General features: G+C 42.4%; 1 long non-coding RNA gene across 1 annotated transcript; it reads right to left on the bottom strand.

The window, feature by feature from the left end:
- Positions 1-7,470: 7,470 nt before the first annotated feature.
- LOC122461978 lies at positions 7,471-9,329 on the bottom strand. Its single transcript, XR_006284291.1, has 3 exons — positions 9,221-9,329; positions 8,883-8,973; positions 7,471-7,754 (listed from the first exon to the last, which is right to left on the bottom strand). It is a non-coding gene; the product is annotated as an uncharacterized LOC122461978 (long non-coding RNA).
- Positions 9,330-20,692: the final 11,363 nt, after the last annotated feature.

The raw sequence follows: 20,692 nt of genomic DNA, 5'->3' as shown, positions 1-20,692 counted from the left end.
CATGGCTGTGCACTGAATAAAACATATATCTCATACCCAATGGAGAAAGTAAGAAAACAGCTGAAATATTGGTGGTCCACACCAATTAATCAGAGTCTTGCCCATGGCTCCTTTGTTGCAGATGATTACAGGTGTATCTGTATGTCTGCGTGGGACCAGACACTCAATTCTAAATCACTGTAGCTCCATTGAAGTCAGCAGAGGTATCTCAATTTACACCACATGACTCATACATGGACTTTGGTCTCAACCACATAAATTTATTTATCTACATCCTTGGAGCCATACTGTATGAATCCCTTTTCTTGATCAGCAGATATTTGCATGGAAGTCCCCACTGGTGTCAATTTAATCAACATAATATGTTCATGCCCTCAAAATAGCTCTTAAGTGGGATGTCTTTGTTACAGCCTTTGCACAGAGGTGAATTTTACCCTTTGAGAGTGATGCCTTTGAACCTTCAGAAATGCTATGGAAGCAAATGCTGTAGGTTATTCTTTCCCATTTTTATATGCCTGAAGTGATAGTTCACACCCCTGCCAGAGAGGCATACTATGCTAAAAGCAGGGGAAGTTGTAGATTAAAATGCATCCATAGACTTTGAGGTAATTAGTTTGGCTTCCTCAGTGCCTTATTTTGCCAGTTTCTCCAAAGCCACATCACATTATTTTAATAATGTAGACATTAGGCTGTATAATGATGATAAATTTGGAATGGATTCTTTTGATGCAGCATGTTTTATTTTGATTTTCTGGTCTGTCGTAGGCTTCATTGATTGTCTAGTGGCATATTGCTTTAAGACACTTGCAATTTAAAGTTGGAATTATCATGTTGGCCTGGTATTGCTCTTAGAGTGAATGGTCAGGAAGGCCTTTTATGATGATGTTCTCTCACAATGGCAAAACAAATATTGTGAGTAGATAAAGGATCTTCCAATAAGTGCCCTGTCCTGAGTGAGATTTAGGGAGATTAAAGGTTTGTTAGACATCATCATCATGCTTAACATTTTGAATTAATTGCCTCCAGGTTGGCAGAGGAGGTATACAGGCATAAATGCGCTGTAACAGAAGTCCATTGTTTCAGGCTATCTGCAGACTCAGGAAGACAACACTACATTTGTTACCGTTGGTTCATATTTGGCAGATTTACTTTGCAACCATATGGGGGAGAAATCATATAATTTGGGGCAGGGAGGGAGGAAACTTCAACACTGAAGCAGAGTTATGCGTCAGGGAAAGACTCTGTGGCAAATTTCATAACCACAAAATAGCTGTATAAAAAGGGACCTAGACTTAGGGTATTGAGTAGATCCCAATTGCCTCTAGACTAACCAAAAGAGTATATTCTCCAAAGCCAAAATGTGATCACAAGCGAGAAATGGCGAGATAAAGGCTTCAAATACTGAAAGACGTGAATGAAGAGGCAGGCACATCTCTTTGGTGCAGACTCCCAAATACAGAGGAAAGCAGCACTAAGGGACAAATTTTCAGAGGAGCTAAGGTCCAGCTTCAAAATTAGCACTTTTTTCATCACCGGAGTGAACTGCAGGTGGAAATCCATATACCGTGGCCAAGGGGCCATATAAGAACCTAGGTAGAAAGTGATGCAAAAACTTAGATTTCCAACTACCTGCTTTGCTTTCATTGTCAGGTAGTTAAAAGTAGAGCTGACTGGAGGAGAACCATTTTGTTTTGTGGCAACTTTCAAGGTTTCAGAAAAATGAATAAATAAGTTGTAGCCCCAAGTTCAGAACAGAACTTTTCATCCCACATCACCCTGAATCAGGGTCTTGAACCTGGGTTTCCTACATCCCAAACCACTCTCCCACTCTTTTGTTTCTTCCGTGAAAGCTTTATCGAAGTGGTTCAGCTTTGACGAACCACTTTCAGCATATTTTGGTGAAATTTCTTTTTGCCAAAGATGTTCTGACCAGCTCTGGTTAGAAGTAAAGGACTCAGATTTCTGCTTGTAATTCAGCTGCAGCTGCGAAACTGCAGCCTCAGAACGCCCCTATAAAAAGAGAAGCTGCTTTTCAGGAACCTTGCACTAGCACTGAACAGGAAATGAGCCTGGGTTCTTTAGACTGTGATCAGCTGGCGGGAAGCCAGAATATAGCTAAATGTGCCAAAATCACCTAAATCTGAGGATTGAGTTTGTGTGGTCACAGGCTTGTAACATCTGATCAAAACTTGTATGTCACCATAAATTTGTCCTGCTATTAAAAATAAACCTAATTGTAAATGCTGGAATTGTGTGAAGAAAAGTCACTGGGTCAGATCATTTTCTGGTATAAATTGGCATGGCTTTATTGACTTCTGTGGAACTGCTGATTTCATACCAGCTGAGGACCCGGCCTGCAGTTGCTTACCAAATGAGAAAATGTCCTCCTACTGTTAAAATAGTAGCAAAACAAATTCCATTGCTTTGAATCTAGCAAATGAAGGGAAAACTGCTGAGGATTTCTTCACTCTTTCCCCTCTCCATTTTATATTCTAATCTAATGGCTGGCTGAATGAAATACGGAAACTGTCAGGGATATAATGCTGTTGAGCAGACAGGAAAAAGGTTTCTGCATTTCACTAGTAATCTACTAGAGATATCTGTTGCCGATAAAACAATTGGCTTTTCTTTTTCTTTTGAGCTGACACACAGTTCTTTCTAACTCAATAAAGGTGTTTTATTGCACTTACTAAAGATATCAAGGATATTAAACAGCAATGCATAATTTACAATAGACTTTATAGACAACCAAGTCATTATAGCCACTGCTTTCTGGAATGTATTTATTACTACTTTACTACCTGCACTAGTAACCGCGTTGAACTTCCAGTGCATCTGTCTGGTGAAAAAACAGAAGGAAAGTAGACAGGGGCTGAAGGAGTGAAGAGAGAAATGGAGAGAGCTGGATGTTCTTTGACAGGTTTCAGAGTAACAGCCGTGTTAGTCTGTATTCGTAAAAAGAAAAGGAGTACTTGTGGCACCTTAGAGACTAACCAGTTTATTTGAGCATGAGCTTTCGTGAGCTACAGCTCACTTCATCGGATGCATAGCATATCGTGGAAACTGCAGAAGACATTATATACACACAGAGACCATGAAACAAAACTTCCTCCCACCTCACTCCCCCGCTGGCAACAGCTTATCTAAAGTGATCCTCAAGTAGAGCCATTTCCAGCACAAATCCAGGTTTTCTCACCCTTTCCCCCCCCGCCCCCACACACATACAAATTCACTCTCCTGCTGGCGACAGCCCATCCCCCTTTGAAACCCCTCTTTATAATGCGCATGATAATCAAGGTGGGTCACCTCCAGCACTAATCCAGGTTTTCTCACCCCCCCCACACCCCCCCCCCCTTTTTTCAAAAACTACACACACAAACTCATTCTCCTGCTGGCAACAGCTCATCTTACAATGTGCACAGCAATAATCCAAGTTTAACCAGAGCGTCCTGGGGGGGGGGGTTTTGCAGGAAAAAAAACAAGGGGAGACAGGCTACCTTGCATAATGACTTAGCCACTCCCAGTCTCTATTCAAGCCCAAATTAATAGTATCCAATTTGCAAATGAATTCCAATTCAGCAGTTTCTCGCTGGAGTCTGGATTTGAAGTTTTTTTGCTTTAAGATAGCGACCCTCATGTCTGTGATTGCGTGACCAGAGAGATTGAAGTGTTCTCCGACTGGTTTATGAATGTTATAATTCTTGACATCTGATTTGTGTCCATTTATTCTTTTACGTAGAGACTGTCCAGTTTGACCAATGTACATGGCAGAGGGGCATTGCTGGCACATGATGGCATATATCACATTGGTGGATGTGCAGGTGAACGAGCCTCTGATAGTGTGGCTGATGTTGTTAGGCCCTGTGATGGTGTCCCCTGAATAGATATGTGGGCACAGTTGGCAACGGGCTTTGTTGCAAGGATAGGTTCCTGGGCTAGTGGTTCTGTTGTGTGGTATGTGGTTGTTGGTGAGTATTCGCTTCAGGTTGGGGGGCTGTCTGTAGGCAAGGACTGGCCTGTCTCCCAAGATTTGTGAGAGTGTTGGGTCATCCTTCAGGATAGGTTGTAGATCCTTAATAATGCGTTGGAGGGGTTTTAGTTGGGGGCTGAAGGTGACGGCTAGTGGCGTTCTGTTATTTTCTTTGTTAGGCCTGTCCTGTAGTAGGTGACTTCTGGGAACTCTTCTGGCTCTATCAATCTGTTTCTTCACTTCCGCAGGTGGGTATTGTAGTTGTAAGAATGCTTGATAGAGATCTTGTAGGTGTTTGTCTCTGCCTGAGGGGTTGGAGCAAATGCGGTTGTATCGCAGAGCTTGGCTGTAGACGATGGATCGTGTGGTGTGGTCAGGGTGAAAGCTGGAAGCATGTAGGTAGGAATAGCGGTCAGTAGGCTTCCGGTATAGGGTGGTGTTGATGTGACCATCGTTTATTAGCACTGTAGTGTCCAGGAAGTGGATCTCTTGTGTGGACTGGACCAGGCTGAGGTTGATGGTGGGATGGAAATTGTTGAAATCCTGGTGGAATTCCTCAAGGGCTTCTTTTCCATGGGTCCAGATGATGAAGATGTCATCAATATAGCGCAAGTAAAGTAGGGGCGTTAGGGGACGAGAGCTGAGGAAGCGTTGTTCTAAATCAGCCATAAAAATGTTGGCATACTGTGGGGCCATGTGCCAGCAATGCCCCTCTGCCATGTACATTGGTCAAACTGGACAGTCTCTACGTAAAAGAATAAATGGACACAAATCAGATGTCAAGAATTATAACATTCATAAACCAGTCGGAGAACACTTCAATCTCTCTGGTCACGCAATCACAGACATGAGGGTCGCTATCTTAAAGCAAAAAAACTTCAAATCCAGACTCCAGCAAGAAACTGCTGAATTGGAATTCATTTGCAAATTGGATACTATTAATTTGGGCTTGAATAGAGACTGGGAGTGGCTAAGTCATTATGCAAGGTAGCCTGTCTCCCCTTGTTTTTTTTCCTGCAAAACCCCCCCCAAGATGCTCTGGTTAAACTTGGATTATTGCTGTGCACATTGTAAGATGAGCTGTTGCCAGCAGGAGAATGAGTTTGTGTGTGTGGTTTTTGGAAAAGGGCGGGGTGTGGGGGGGGGGTGAGAAAACCTGGATTAGTGCTGGAGGTGACCCACCTTGATTATCATGCGCATTATAAAGAGGGGTTTCAAAGGGGGATGGGCTGTTGCCAGCAGGAGAGTGAATTTGTATGTGTGTGTGTGTGGGGGGGAAAGGGTGAGAAAACCTGGATTTGTGCTGGAAATGGCTCTACTTGAGGATCACTTTAGATAAGCTGTTGCCAGCGGGGGAGTGAGGTGGGAGGAAGTTTTGTTTCATGGTCTCTGTGTGTATATAATGTCTTCTGCAGTTTCCACGATATGCTATGCATCCGATGAAGTGAGCTGTAGCTCACGAAAGCTCATGCTCAAATAAACTGGTTAGTCTCTAGGATGTTCTTTGGACACCTGCCAGTTTACCTAGATACATAGATATGGTTACCTCATTGGCTGTAGTATTCCCTTTCCTTACTTTAGGAAATGCTTTAAATATAGAGAGGACAGATGGTGCAGTGGTTAGAGAACTAGCCTGGGAAACCTGGGTTCAAGTCTCTCCTCTGCCACCAACTTCTGGATGACCTTGGCTCTTCTCTCTGTGGCTTAGTTCCCCATCTGCAAAATGGGGGTATTAGCGCTGCCCTGCCTCACAGGGCTCTTGTGAGGATAAATACCTAATGATGTGAGGTGCTTAGATGCTACCATGATGGGGGCCAGATACATGCATCTAACTTAAAATTTAATTAGAGCTCGTTTCAGTCTAGCCCTTAGGTGAGACTGCAGTGAGGGATTGGGGCACACTCCCCCCTCTGCCTAGAGCCTTGGCAGAAGTATGAATACATATACTGTGATAGCGCCCGAAGGCTCCAGTTGGGATTGGGACCCTGCTGGGCACTAAACAAACACGGAGAGAGACAATCAGAGGGCTGGTGATGTCAACAAGGAAACGAACACAACGCTGACAGTTTTCTTCATGACATGTTTTGGTGCTGGGATTTTTTGTGTACTTTCGAATGGTGGAAAGGGGTGGGCTAAGGGGGGAGGGCAGGAATGGAGAGTTGGTAACCTGAAAGGAGCAGAAGAACCAAAGGGAAGGGAGGCATTCGCAGCTCATCCCCTGGGCAGAATTAATTTATTCACCCGGGCGTGCATGTCCTTAATCCATTCTCCACACCCCACAGTTGCTCGGCACACATATATAGCCTATGTGTTGCGGGTGACTCAACATGCCGTGAGTACAGTGTGAACATTCAGAATGTCTGGATAACCCTTCTGAGCTGGGATCTGGCCCTACTTTCCTTACACAGGCAAAACTCCCTGAAGCCCACAAAGTTTTACCTTCATAAAGCTGCTGGGTCAGGTCCTAAATGAAAAATTGCAACAAAGGGAGATCCTCAAAGGCACCCAGCTTCCACAGGCATGCAATGGAAATTGGAGGCCTAACCAGCCTTTGTGCCTTGAAAATCTCCCCCAATTAGCTCACTGTTCTTAAATGTTTACAATGGCCCTATCAATGGGACCACTTGCACATGCAAAGTTAGAGAGTCCAGGCCAGTGCTTGTAAGTGAATCAAAAGGAAGGAAGTTGGAGGATGTTTAGATCTTGGAGCTACTAATTCTTTTTTTCACAACAGACCTCCTTCTCCTCCTCCTTGCATGACAAGACCTGCACAATGAAACATATCAGGTACATAATTAAAATCACACATATCCTCTTATTCATACATGGTCTGACTTTAAGAGTTGCCTTGCTTTCTCAGTTGGTCAACGAGACGGGATGGTGATCCGCAACATATAAGGGCACAGACCTTGTATAACAGAGGAATTGCATAATTGTCATACTGGAAATGAATGGTGATCATCTAGACCAGTGTTTCTCAACTAGGGGTACACACGTCCCTGGAAGTACTAGAGGTCTTCCAGGGGTACATCAACTGATCTAGATATTTGCCTAATTTTACAACAGGCTACATAAAAAGCACTAGCCAAGTCAATACAAAGTAAAATTAAATAAACAAAGATTTGTTTATACTGCTCTGTATACTAGACAGTGAAATGTAAGTACTATATGTATATTCCAATTGAGTTATAATTATATGGTAAAAAATGAGAGTGTCATGAATTTTTCAGTAATAATGTGCTGTGGCACTTTTGTATTTTTATGTCTGATTTTGTAAGCAAGTTCTTAAGTGAGGTGAAACTTGGGTACAGTACTCTGGAACAGTTGAGAGCCACTGATCTAGACCAGTGTTCTGTAGTTGCCAATGCTGGATGCTTCTGAAGAATATTGACTGCCTTAAACTGACAGGGTAGATTTAGGCCCACTGATTTTCCACGTGAGGCCCTGCCACGTACTTTATGAACTGAGAATGAAAACACAATGGATTTTATGATCTTTTTAAAAAAAGATGAAAACAAAGAGAGTTTGCCAACCTTTGCTGCAGCTGACAGGAAACACAAAGATATTCAGAAGCACAAGCTGGGAATAACAGAGGAGGAAACAGTGACATCTTGGCTCTCTGGCATTCTTCATGGAACCTCCCCACGCTCCAGCCTCTGTGTTTTGACATGCATTTCCATGTTATCCTGTGTATGACATGTCCTGCCACGTCACTGTAGCTTGCCATCTGTTGCTGGGCAACTTGAGGTGACGTAAAGGCAGAGTGAAATAAATGAGTGACCAACTGAAAGAAAAAAAAAATCTATATTCTGCCATACCTGTATGTCTGGTCCGTGGGCCCTAACCAAACCAGGGAAGTGGTACAGAAGTAATGATGACTGAGGTATGTCCCTTGGCTGTGAACTTGTGGCTAGCACAGTTTATTAACATTTCCTAGAGTCACATCAAAGGTGTGAGACTCTTGAGATTAGGATGCCGGCAGGGGTTGCCTATTTCCAGGAGTATTTTAGAATGAATACACTTTTTCTCCAGCAACATACATTATTATTTTGCAGTCAGATACAGTAGATTTCCCTCCCAACATGAGGAGTACCACTGACAATGACTGGATTCCTGTATAAAAGACACTCTCACCCTTCCGGAGACTGGAATATTAAGTTTCCCTATAAGTTATTGCTATGGTGTATAGCAGGGGTGGCCAAGGCTGAGCCTGAGAAGGAGCCAGAATTTACCAAAGTACAGTGCCAAAGAACCACAGTAATACATCAGCAGCCCCCATAAGCTCCCCCCGCCCCCACTCCGAGCGCCTCCCACCCACCGGCAGCCCCACTGATCAGCGCCTCCCCCTCCCTCCCTCCTGCCCCGCACCTCCCAATCAGTTGTTTCGTGGCATGCAGGAGGTTCTTGGGGAGGTAGAGGGAAGGAGCAGGGCAGGGCCTGTGGCAGAGCCAGGGGTTGAGCAGTGAGCACCCCCCGGCACACTGGAAATTTGGCACCTGTAGCTCCAGCCCCGGAGTCGGTGCCTATACAAGGAGCCCCATATTAACTTCTGAAGAGCTGCATGTGGCTCCGGAGCCACAGGTTGGCCACCCCTGGTGTATAGCATCTTTCATCTGTGGACCCCAAGTAACTGATGAATCTTCACAACACACCTGTGAGGCAGATGAGCATTTTTACCCCTTTTACAGAGGGTAAACTCAAGCACAAAGAGGTAAAATGGGACTGGCCAAGGTCACACAGCAAGTTGGTGACAGAATTTGGAGTAGAATGTCTGCTCTGATTCCTTAGCCACACTCCTTCCCATAAGAACTAAAGGCTTGATTTTCAGATGTGCTGTGCACTCAAACCTACAGTGAAGTCAATGACTTGTGTTCTGCTCCTCTGAAAATCAGATCTGAAGTGTATTCCTTACCAATAGTAATCAGATATTCGGCTGGCTGTCTGGCTAAGATTCAAAGACAGTTATCGTATTCCTTCCCAAGTATACAGCAGTAGTTCGGTACCTATGTGAGGAAAATGAGATTTTCATTATTACCTCTGAAATGAGGATGTCTCAATTCTCTATGCCCTTATGCTGAATATAAACAATATTTAATATAACTAATTTTCTACTGTGGCTGACAGGTAACTACAGCAAGAGCATAATTAAAAAGAACTGCAGGGATATTTGCCTTTTTTCTTTAAAAGGGCACAACTCCTTTCAGGAAGAATCAGCTTTGACAGTGTGATGGTACGATGAAAAATTCATACCTTCCCCGCTGTTAGGTTCCCAACGTGAACATATATATGTTGGCATACTCGCTCGTGGGTGTCAATGAAATCTCAGTCTGAAGCCTTCCTGTTGAAACGTATCGCTCTGGATGTCATTATCTGTGATGTCCTTCTATCTGATTTCACACTGGTTTTGTTCCTGAATCAAATGAGGCAGCTGCATTTATAAAGGCTGTTAACTGTGCTGGCATTGGTCCCCCTCTGGAGATTTGAGCTTCTTAAGTGCTAATTCTCTTAAATTTAAGGTGCCTAGATCATGCTGAATTGATCAAGCAATTAATTGATTGCTGAAGACTTACCTGAAATAGCAAGTCAGCTGTTTTTCTTCCATATCAATTACTGACCCTCTTCCCCTCCCCACCAGTACACCTCCAAAATATGGAAGTAAATTATAGCTCAGTAGAAGTAGGTGTTCTTTGGTGCCTGACTTTGTTTCCTAACCCAAAAGAGAGTGCAACTTTACTTCTAACAATGGAAAGCTCATGGATGGATGGGGGATGTAAATTGTTATTGTCCATTGTAAGCAACACAAATATCCAGTTACTGTTAGTAGGGTGGCTAAAACTTTAAGCCTAATTGGATTGTGCTGTGTTGTGTTGCTCAGGGTTGATGCACATTATCTTCCTGCCTGTCATCTGATAACAGGATCTTGTCTCTTCTGACACCTCAAGAAGCTATATCCCATATTGCAGCTGTTTCTTTGTGGGATGTGGCTGGAGAAAGCTGAATGGCCCTGTGATATAAAATATAGGAGATGGCAGGTCAGATTTACAACTGAAATGATTACAAATTCAAGGGTTTTCACTTTCAGTCCCAAACTAATTCAGAAATTTTGGCTTTACGATGACTTCCAGACATCGAGCTCCAAGAATCAGTATTGATGCGTGGGAGTTTGTCAGAGTGCTATTTTCTTGATGCTTTGCAAGTCAAATTAGCTTACTGCATTTTCTATTCTCCGAAGTTGCAAAGCAAGTTAAAACTAACGTAAACCAAAAGCTCAACATTCCCAGTAGTAAAAGACTCTGAAGAGAACAACTCCAGTGTGTTTGAATACTATATGCACGTGATCCAAAGCCCACTGAAGTCAATGGGAGTCATTTTTTTTTTTTTTTGGAAAACCGTTTGGAAAGAAATAGAGAATTCAAACAGGATGTAAAAAGACGTGTATTGGGAGCCGGCTTTTTAAAAAGATTCAAATAGAGAATAAGGAAGCTACTCCTATTCTTGGTCTTTATAGCACAAAAAAGCAATCTTAACCTTGTGGACTCATGCAATGATTCCTACTGTAGATCACTGGGGGGCGGGGGGAGGAAACTAATAATTTAAAATATCTAATAAGGGAACATTTCTCAAATTTTATGAGAACAGTGCCAGACAAATTCTCTCTCATGCAAGCATACATGCACCAAAAAAAAAAAAAGGCTAAAAGTAATAGTACACTTTGCACAGTAAAACAATACCCCTGAAGTCACTGAGATGCTTTGATCTAGATATGGTAATTCTATACTTGTGAGATAGTCAAGAAGGATATACACAGAGGATAATAATCAAATTGCACCCCTCCTCCCTTAGCTTTCCTTTCTTTCTATTTTCCTGAGATTCTTTTCCCACCACACCCCCCCTCTTGGAAAACATTCACACACACACACCCACCCACGTTAAGGTTGTTTACATTTTGAAAAAGGGAAATGTGAATGATATAACAATAAATGAGAGACAAGGTGGGTGAGGTAATATCTTTTATCAGACCAACTACTTCTGTTGGTAAAAGAGACAAGCTTTCGAGCTCACACAGAGCTCTTCTTCAGGTCTGTGTAAACTTAAAAGCTTGTTTCTCTCACCAGTAGAACCCACCTTGTCTCTCTAATATCCTGGGACCAACGTGACTATGCAAACACCGCTATATACAATATGTTGCTTAATGTTGTTAATTCTGTATTAAGATATGTACCTATGCATGTCAAGACAACATCATTGTAATGTCTTATTGTAAATCACCCCAAAATATTAATAAATAAAATCTCCACCATACCACCATCTCCACCCTCCCGCCCCATTGACTTTAATGGCGTTTGAGATAGGCCTTTGACGAACTACTTAGAGAGAGATACCATGAACATGTTGTGACCTTGGTGACGGGTGCTTAGAAATGCACAGATAGATAATTAATTCTAGGGTGAATTTAGGCGTATAATTTGATTTAGTACATGTGTAACCTATGTGCCTAATAGGGAGATATCTCTTTAAGAGACCCACTGAGGGGAGGTAGGAGTGAGCTGTGTCTGGGTCACTGTTGCTAGGCAGATTAAGCACTCCACATCCAGAAGCTTCTGGAATTGGGTGTGGTAGTTTTGGGTCTGCTCCAATAGGTTCCCTGTTGCTGGGGTCAGATTCCAAGCAGGCAAGCAGTCAGGGCAGCTGCTTTGCACAAGGCCAGGTGCCCTATGTGGGTTGGGAGAAGCTGAGCCCAGGAGCAGGAAGCAGGCCGTTGTCCCTAACTCTGAAGCATTTTGCAGCAGGGTTTTCTTTAAATCTAAACGGTTAACTGAGTGGTTGGTTAATCGGTTAGCTGACTGGCTAGCAGTGATTTCAGCAGAGGAAGAGTCTGCATGGATTCCAACTGAAGATTCCTACACGCAAGTGGAGGGAAGATGTGGTTTTAGGCTCAGCAGACTGTATAGATTCGGTGATCAAAGACGTGGTGAACTAAACCTAAGCTTCTGGGAACTTTCAGTTTCTTCTCACTGTGTTTCTGAGGGGACTGAACTGTTCAGATTTTAATTTGTTTTCTTTATTTGTGTTTATGTATAACTGTGAAGATAATGTCTGTGGATTATAAAATAGCCATGTCATGCTGGAAGGAGTAGAGTATTTGTTTCTTTATCATAAGATTGTATAAAGTTATTTAATTAAATTCACTTCTTTAGTTCTTTTTGGGAGTTGAATGTGGGGAGGTTGACTGTGCAATCCTTGCTGAAAATCCTTAGAGACTGAACTCTGGGTCTCCGGCTACTTTCTGTGGGAGTTGTTTTTCTTTTTTTAAGGCACTGGAGGCGGGAAATGAAGTGAACTCTAGCCCACCCAAAGGTTACACATGTAACTATCATGAGAATAAGGGCTTCATTTTCAAACTTGGATGTTAAAAGCTAGTCACTTAAATCCATATTTAGGCATGACAATAAGTGGTCATGTTTTAAAAGGTACTGAGCAACTGTGGTTCCCACTTTTTAGGTGCCTGAATTTGGTCACACAGGTCTGAAAATATTGGTATAAATTTCACTTTATGTCATGCGTCTGCTGGTTTGGGGAACAAATTGACATCCTGCCCCATTTCTTGAGCCAAATGGAAAACAAAACTTTAAAGCTTCTGAAAAAAAGCTGAATTAGTTACTTTTTATTTATCACCAAAAATGTACTAGGTATTTGAGAGATAGGTTATGGGCCTGTTTCTCCTTTCACACTGTAAACAAAGACTAACTCAAAGTCAATAGTTCTGATTCTCCTTACACATAAATGGATTTACTCTCAATTAACACCATTGTAACACAAACACTAGTTTAAATGAGAGGAGAATTAGATTCAGGGTCTCTGTCCTAAAGATCTTACCATATAAACAGAAAAAGAAACAGACGTAGGATGAACCTTAGAAGTGAAGTAGTTGAGGAGAGATGTTCCACAAGTATTTTCATAGATTCACAGACTTCAAGGCCAGAAAGGACGCTTGTGATCACCTAGTCTGACTCCTATATCACACAGGTCACAGAACTTCCCCCAAAATAATTCCTACAGGAGATCTTTTAGAAAAAACATCCAATCTTGATTTTAAAATTGCTGGTAATCCAATGGTTAATTACTCTCACCATTAAAAATTTACACACCTTACTTCCAATCTGCAGGTGTCTAGCTTTAACTTCCAGCCATTGGATCACGTTACACCTTTCTCTGCCTGACTGAAGAGCCCCATTATTAAATGTTTATTCCACATGTAGGTACTTATAGACTATAAGTAAGTCATCCCTTAACCTTCTCTTTGTTAAGGTAAAATTATTTGAGCTCCTTGAATCTATCACTAGAAGGTAGGTGTTCCAATTCTTTAATCATTATTGTGGCTCTTCTCTGAACCCTCTCCAATTTATCAACATCCTTCTTGAATTGTGGGCACCAGAATTGGATTCAGTATTCCAGCAGTGATTGTACCAGTGCTAATTACAAAGGTAAAAAATCTCTCTACTCTTACTCAAGATTCCCCTGTTTATGCATCCAGGGATCACATTAGCCTTTTTGGCCACAGTATTGCACTGGGAGCTCCTGTTATGTTGATTATTCATCACGACCCCCAAATCTTTTTCAAAGTCACTGCTCTTCATGATAGAGTTCGCTATCCTGTAAGTATCTCCTCTGTTTTTTGTTCCTAGATTTATATGTTTACATTTAGCTGCATTAAAACCCATATTGTTTGCTTGCACCCAGTTTACCAAGTGATCAGATTGCTCTGTATCAGTGACCTGTTCTCATCAATATCTACTCCTCTCTCAATTTGTGTCATCAGGAAACTTTCAGTGATGATTTTGTTTTATTCCATGTCATTGATAAAAATGTTAAATAGCGTAGGGCCAAGAACTGATCCCTGCAGGACCCCACTAAAAACACACATTGGTCAATGATGATTCCCTATTTACAATTACATTTAGAGACCTATCAGTTAGCCAGTTTTTATTCCATTCAAGGTGTGCAATGTTAATTTTTATTGTAAAGTTTTTAATCAAAATATCATGATCACCAAGTCAAATGTCTTACAGAAGTCTATTACATCAACACTATTATCTTTATCAACCAAATTTATAATCTCGTTAAAAATCAAGTTTGTTTGACAGTATCTATTTTCCACAAACTCATGTGGATTGGCATTAATAATGAATTAAAGGAGGGTAATATAATTAACTGAGTCCTCTATCAGCCATTCCATTACCTTGCCTGTGATCTATATCAGACTGACAGCCCTAAAATTACCTAGGTCATCCTCTTAATCGTTTTTAAATATTGGCATAAGATTAGCTTTCTTCCAGTCTTCTGAAATTTCCCCAGTGTTCCAAGACTTATTGAAAATTAACATTACCAGTCCAGTGATATCCTCAGCCAGCTCTTTTAAAACTTTTGGACGCAAGTTAATCAGACCTGCTGATTTAAAAATGTCTAGCTTTAGTAGCTGCTGCTTACCATCCTCCTGAGATACGAGGAGAATGGAAAGTGTTATTATATGATATGACTGCGTCTGTTTTTCCCCCAATACAGAACAGAAATATTTTTGAACACTTCTGCTTTTCTGCATGTTTGTTGATAATTCTATCATTTCCATCACAGCCCAGTACTTATGCTATAGTTCTTTTTGCTCCCAGTACAGTTAAAAAACTCCTTATTGTCCTTAAGTCTGCTGGCCATATATTTCTCCCTGTGTCCCTCTGCTTCCCTTATCAATTTTCTATGATTCCTACCTTCTGATTTATATTCATTACTATCAACTTCCCCATTCTTCCATTTGTTAATATATTATTTTTTAACCTTTTCTAACTGCCTTCACTTCTTCTCTAAACCTGATCGATTTTTAACCAATACAGTTTTTTTCTTTGATTGTGGGATAATGATTTTGTTAAGTCCATGTTGCTTTTGCATCTAGTTAGGATCAGGACTGGAATGCTGAAATGCTATGAGAAATGCATGTGCTTTCAGTACTTCTGGATGTGACCAGATTCAGAAGCACTGGAATTCTTTCTAGAGCATTCCGGCTTGATTTTTACAATCTCCAGAGGATGAGGTGGTTCTGATAAGTATTTGAGTTTCTAGATGCTTATCCAAATTGAACCTGAACTCTAAACCTTTTGTGCTTTGCTCAACTCTGCTTTATATTTGAAGTGAAGAAAGAAGGGCTGTTTCAGCACTTTGTCCTGTTTCCTCATCCTGCACTGTTCAACAGAACTAATATGAATGAGATTTTAAAGGTGGAGTCTGTGGGTCTGACAATGGATCCAGGGCTGGCTCACAACATTTTGGCACCTGAGGCGGGGAGCTCAAATGACGCCCCCATGCCCCCTCGCTTGGGCCAAAACTTTGAAAGGTCTCAATTCTGCCTTCTTCCTGTTTTATTCCTCTCATGGTACTACTCTGTTACCTACCCCAATAAAGGAGAACTAACAATTTAAAATGCCTTGTTCAAAAATTTTAAGTAACACTTAACTTTCGAACGCCTGAACAGCAAATGTAACTTTTCTTGTCTGCATAGTAAACACTGGCATTTGTATCTGTTTGAATAACCAAAGTGGTGCTTTCCATGCCTTCTTGGTTGCAAAGATTTGAACTGCTTCCTGAAGGTACACAGTGTGGGCCAGCTCATGCTCTATTGAGATGACTGCAAGGCCAACCAGCCTCTCCTGTGTCATTGTGGAGTGTAGATGTGTTTTTATTAACTTCAGCTTGGAGAAGCTGCATTCTCCACTGGCAACTGTTACAGGAAGTGTTAGAAATATGTGCAGCACAACAAAAGCATTTGGAAAGAGGGTGGTCATCTTATTTGTGCACATATATTCCAGAACAGCCTTTGAAGTTGATCCTGCTGAAGTGTATCTTGAAAGGACTTTCACTTCATCACCTAAATCACTCGCATCAATATCGCGCATGTCATCATGTGTCAACACTGTCTCTAGTGCCCTGCATTGCTGGTGTAGGTCTTCTTCAGGTATAGTGAGGAGTTTTGGAATATCATACAACATCCCAAATATACTGAGCTGCATGAAATGTTCTTCAACTGACTGTATTGCACAATCTAGCACCTGGATAAAGAATTCAACTTTGAATTGTTGTTTGCGGTCTCTTATGGGATTATCCCGTGCCTCGTAGTCAAAATTCTTCTTCAGTGACTCTTGTATTCTTGAATGGGTGGGAAAATAGCTTCAGTGTGAAGTTCCTCTGCCAACTTCTGTGCACTCTTCAGAACGTTTTGAAATCCCTCATCTGACCAGTAAGAGTGTAGGCATGATTTTGCTTTGTCCAGTTGTTCCATTGCTCCAGATATATCAAGGTCAACACCTTGAAGTCTCTTGCTTACTACATTTATTTCAAACAGTATGTCATGCCACAACACTAAGCCACACAGAAATTTGAAGTTATGTATGTTTCTGGTGATTCCATTTTTCTCTGCCACTGTTCTCCCATGAGCAGTTCCTGTCATACCATTATCCTCCATAATGGCAACTGTGGCATCATCTATCTTCCCAATTTGGTGTTTGATTGGCTTTATCGCCTCCACTCAACTTTCCCATCATGTGGCACTCAGTGGTTTCAGTGTCAGAGAGGATGTTCCCAGGTGTTGCTTCAAAATTTGCCATCGATGAGTTAATGCAGAGAAAAATACATAGATGCTTTGAATTACATTAAAAAATTCAGCAGCCTCACTAGAAGCTGATGCTGCATCACTGACCACCAAGTTCAATGAATGAGAACTGCCTGGGGCAAAAAAAGCTCGAGGGTTTAACTCTCTGATCCATGTCTGCACTCCTCTGTTCTTTCCTCTCATGTTGGCACCATTATCATAGCCCTGACCTCTCATGACAGCTATCGCAATTCCCGTATCTTCCAACTTTTTAAGAAGCACATTTGTCATACCAGCTCCTGTAGTATCATCAATGTCAATAAGTTCTAGAAAATGCTCTCTGACAGTCACCATTGCAGGGACATTTTCACTAGGTTCTGTTGTTGTTACAAAACGCACCATTAAAGTCATTTGTTCTGTGTGGCTCATGTCAGGTGTGCAGTCCAGAATAACAAAGTAATATCTTGCTGACTTCAGATCTGCCACAATCTTCTGTTTGACTTTTGTTGCCAGTAACTGTATGATCTCATTTTGAATTGTTTTTCCAAGGTAATGGTGTGTGAACATTTCTTGCATGGTGACTCTTCTTAGATCCTCCTGGAGTATAGCATCAAACTCAGCCATCAGCTCTACAGTTTTAAGGAAGTTTCCATTGTATGGCACGTACAGCTGATCTGAATGGCAGTGCTAGGTTTTGGGTAGCAAGCATTCTCAGAATGGCAATGAGCCTTTTCAGAACATTTTGCCACTAAAGAGGGTTTGATGCAATCTTCTCTTGATGCTGATCATCTATGGTGGCCTTTAACCTTAGTCTCAGTTCAAGCTCTTTCCACCTATGGAATGCTCTCTGGTGATTTTCTGCCTTCTCATGGCATGCCAGATTTCTAGCCAGATTTTTCCAGTCCTTTGTTCCTGTAGAACCCAATGTGGCCGGAACATTAGACTGGGAGAGTTTGCAACAAAAACAGTATGCAGCATTCTGGGTTTTTGAGTACATAAGCCATCGCCTCTCCACTTTGTCATCATTGGGGATTTCACGCCAGTAATGTGTTGGATGGAAACTTCTATTTTCATTGTCTTTGGGGAACATGAAGTTTTTCACTTGCTGTGGCCCATGCAGTACAAGGAAGTCCCTCAGGCTACTGCTCAAGTGGGTCCACAGTCCTGGATCATCTAGACTTAAGGAACTAAACTCAGCAGCAGCTGTTTCTTGCGCCTCCACCACACTCTTCTCTGATCTACACTTTTCTTCAGGAATGTGCATGGCTACATCCATTTGAGATGGAGATATGGATGCTGCAGTAGCTGCCAGGTCACCTGCACTCTGACTAACTGGAAGATCAGGTATCTCCTCACCACTCACATCCTCACTGAGGCCGGAAGGCTCACCATGAACATTTGTGTCTGTGTATCTCAGGAGAGCTCCTTCCTGCTTAGATAGAAAAGCTTCCTTTGCTTTCTTTCTTTTTCTGAATGCTGCTCCAGAGGGGCGTTTTCTTCTTTCACTCATGACTGCTGTTCTGTGCCAGCTGTAGTGGCTCTTAACACTCAATTGAAGGGGACAAATAAGCAGGCTGGTAGCAGGGCCTGAGTGAGGGAAGATATCAGCGTCTTAAGGGCTTAACTGGCACCTACTACTTCACTTGACGGCCTGTTCTCCTCAGGTGGGTTCAGGGAAGCAGCAGGAAACAGGAAGCTCCCTGAGAAGCTGGTGTTAATCAGTCCAAGGTCCTGGGGGTGCTAGAGAGGTACGTAATAGGCTCCTCCTCCTCTCTCCCTGCAGCTCCTGCTGCTTTCTGTTATTCCCTCTCACCTTTTCTCCTGCCTGCCTGTTATGTCTCTTGTGCCCTCCTTCCTCCTGCACAGCACTCCACCATCTCTGTGCATCTAGAGCAGAGAGAATACATATGCACCAGCAGCAGACACAATTTTCTACAGTCTTGGTGCTAGTGGCGCCCCCCATAGTCTGGCACCTGAGGCGGCCGCCTCAGTTCGCCTCATGGTAAGGCCAGCCCTGAATGGATCCTTGACTCATGCGAGAAATGTTTTACACCCATTCTGCATAGGTGTAAATGCCTGCACAAGGAACAAGATAGCGGAGAATCAGGTCCCCTGTGAGGAAGGGCTCTGGCCCTACACCACTACAGTGTAGGTCCCGCTAATCAAATGCATCCCCTACTTGGTGATGCATAATACATGTACTTCTTATTTTATATATCGTTATTTTATTCCCTGCCTTCCTCAGGAGCTCCAGTTGTGACCATGCATAGTGAAACATCACCAGTGGCAGCAACATGTCAAATGTGCTTTTATTGTCCTGCCAAAGCAGGTCAATTTGTTACTGGTGTGTGACAGTTTAATCAGTCCTATCCTGCTGTCCATCCCTGTCCTTCACTTGTGACAATCTAATCTAAGGTGAGCAAAACACAATAAGAAATGGCCTACCTCAAAACAACTTTTCAAACTACATTTGCTGCTTACTCTTCCAAATATAGAAATGACCACATATCAATCAGATGGGGCTAAATCCTGTGTCTGGGCTCCATTTACAGCCCAAATCCTCAGCTGTGAAGTGATCGTTGCAGGGAAAACTGTGTTGTTAGCCTAGCTACCTCCCCAAAATGCTTTTCAGGACTTCTGTGTACTGAGCCATAGGAAATGTGTTTCCTCCTGCTCTCAGAGCAAGAGAGCAGTGGGGGTGGCCGTGTGGTGACTGTATGGATTCTTCTGGGCTGTTAGGAATGTTGGCCCCATTGTTTTAGGTGCTGTACAAACACAAAAGGAGGCAGGGTCCCTGTCCCAAAGAGCTTACAACCTAAAGGCCAAATTGATGAGATGACCTGTGTGAGTGTCTGGGATGTGGAGAAGGGAGGAGAGGTGAGGTCAGCATCTGAACCATGATCCAAATTTCACTATGGACCGTTGTTCCAGGGTGAGATGAACAAACAATCCCTGATCTGAACAACCCTGAACTTTGGGTGGTCAAAATTTGAAACCAGATTTGGATTTACAGCTCTGCCCTGTTTCTAATTTATGTCACTGTATAGTAACAATTTAAGCTGAGAAGGGAGAGAGTAGGCACCATGTCTAGCTAGGACCATGAAAGAATGAGGCCACATTTTTGGTCTTGGTGTTTATGTACTTAAGGTGTAGTGGTAGTTGTTACGAGCTGCATAAAGGAAGCCATTTGCAGTGCAGAAGAAGTAGTAGTTTTATTGGTTCTTCAAATCCCAGAAACTATACTACAGACTCCTGAGCGCCACCTACTGGCCGTGTATCTGAAACCTGTTAAATAACTATTTACATCCATGCAGACATGCAGCACTCCTGTAACAGCCAAATCCTGAAAGCATGTTACAACAATGTTAAATGGAGACTTTTGCTTAAAGGGAAAGTTAAAATGGACAGAAAAGTTGCCAACTGGCGTGCTGGGAGGAGCTGTTCATTGTGACTCCCATCTGGCTGACCAGCAGCCCCATTCTGGGAAGTCAGAGAGTGGGTGGGGATAGGAAAGTTGGATCTGGGAAGGAAGAAAGGGAGTGAGACACAGGGGCTGGGACTTCCTCCTTTTCTGTGTCAGCTATTGGACAATCAGAGAAACCCAGTCCAAAGGAGGAGGTCAGGGCAAAAAAAAGGTTTAGAACAGCTCTGTACAGAAAGGAAAGCCGGGCTGGGGAAGCTAAGGAAGTTACTATATACAAATGTTTGTCTCTTCTCAGGCAATTTTTTGTGCCCATATATCCCACTCCTCCATCTAGAGGGCAACATGTGAAACATGGACCTTGGTAAAGAGATGTTATTTCTCTGAGATAATTTCAAAGCTTGGCTCGATAACAAACTTGAGGAGTCTCACAGGGGAAGGGAAGTGCATCAAAGGTTAACGGCGAGTGCTTGGAGTCACCTCAGATGTGCAAATTGCATTGTCATCCTTGGTGAAATCCCAGGAGAGACGGAAACAGCAACTAGGAAGAAGTTCACAGAAAGTAATTAGAAGCTGTTGCAGAATGTCAGAGGACAACTTGCACTGAAAAAGAAAATTGTAGCACAGATACACTAGTTGAAGTTTCAGTTAGTCTTTGCTTGGGAGT

The sequence above is a fragment of the Chelonia mydas genome, chromosome 1, assembly GCF_015237465.2.
Source record: "Chelonia mydas isolate rCheMyd1 chromosome 1, rCheMyd1.pri.v2, whole genome shotgun sequence".
Taxonomy (NCBI): domain Eukaryota; kingdom Metazoa; phylum Chordata; order Testudines; family Cheloniidae; genus Chelonia; species Chelonia mydas.
The sequence above is the reverse complement of the archived record's forward strand: the minus strand, read 5'-3'. Positions and strand labels throughout refer to the sequence as shown.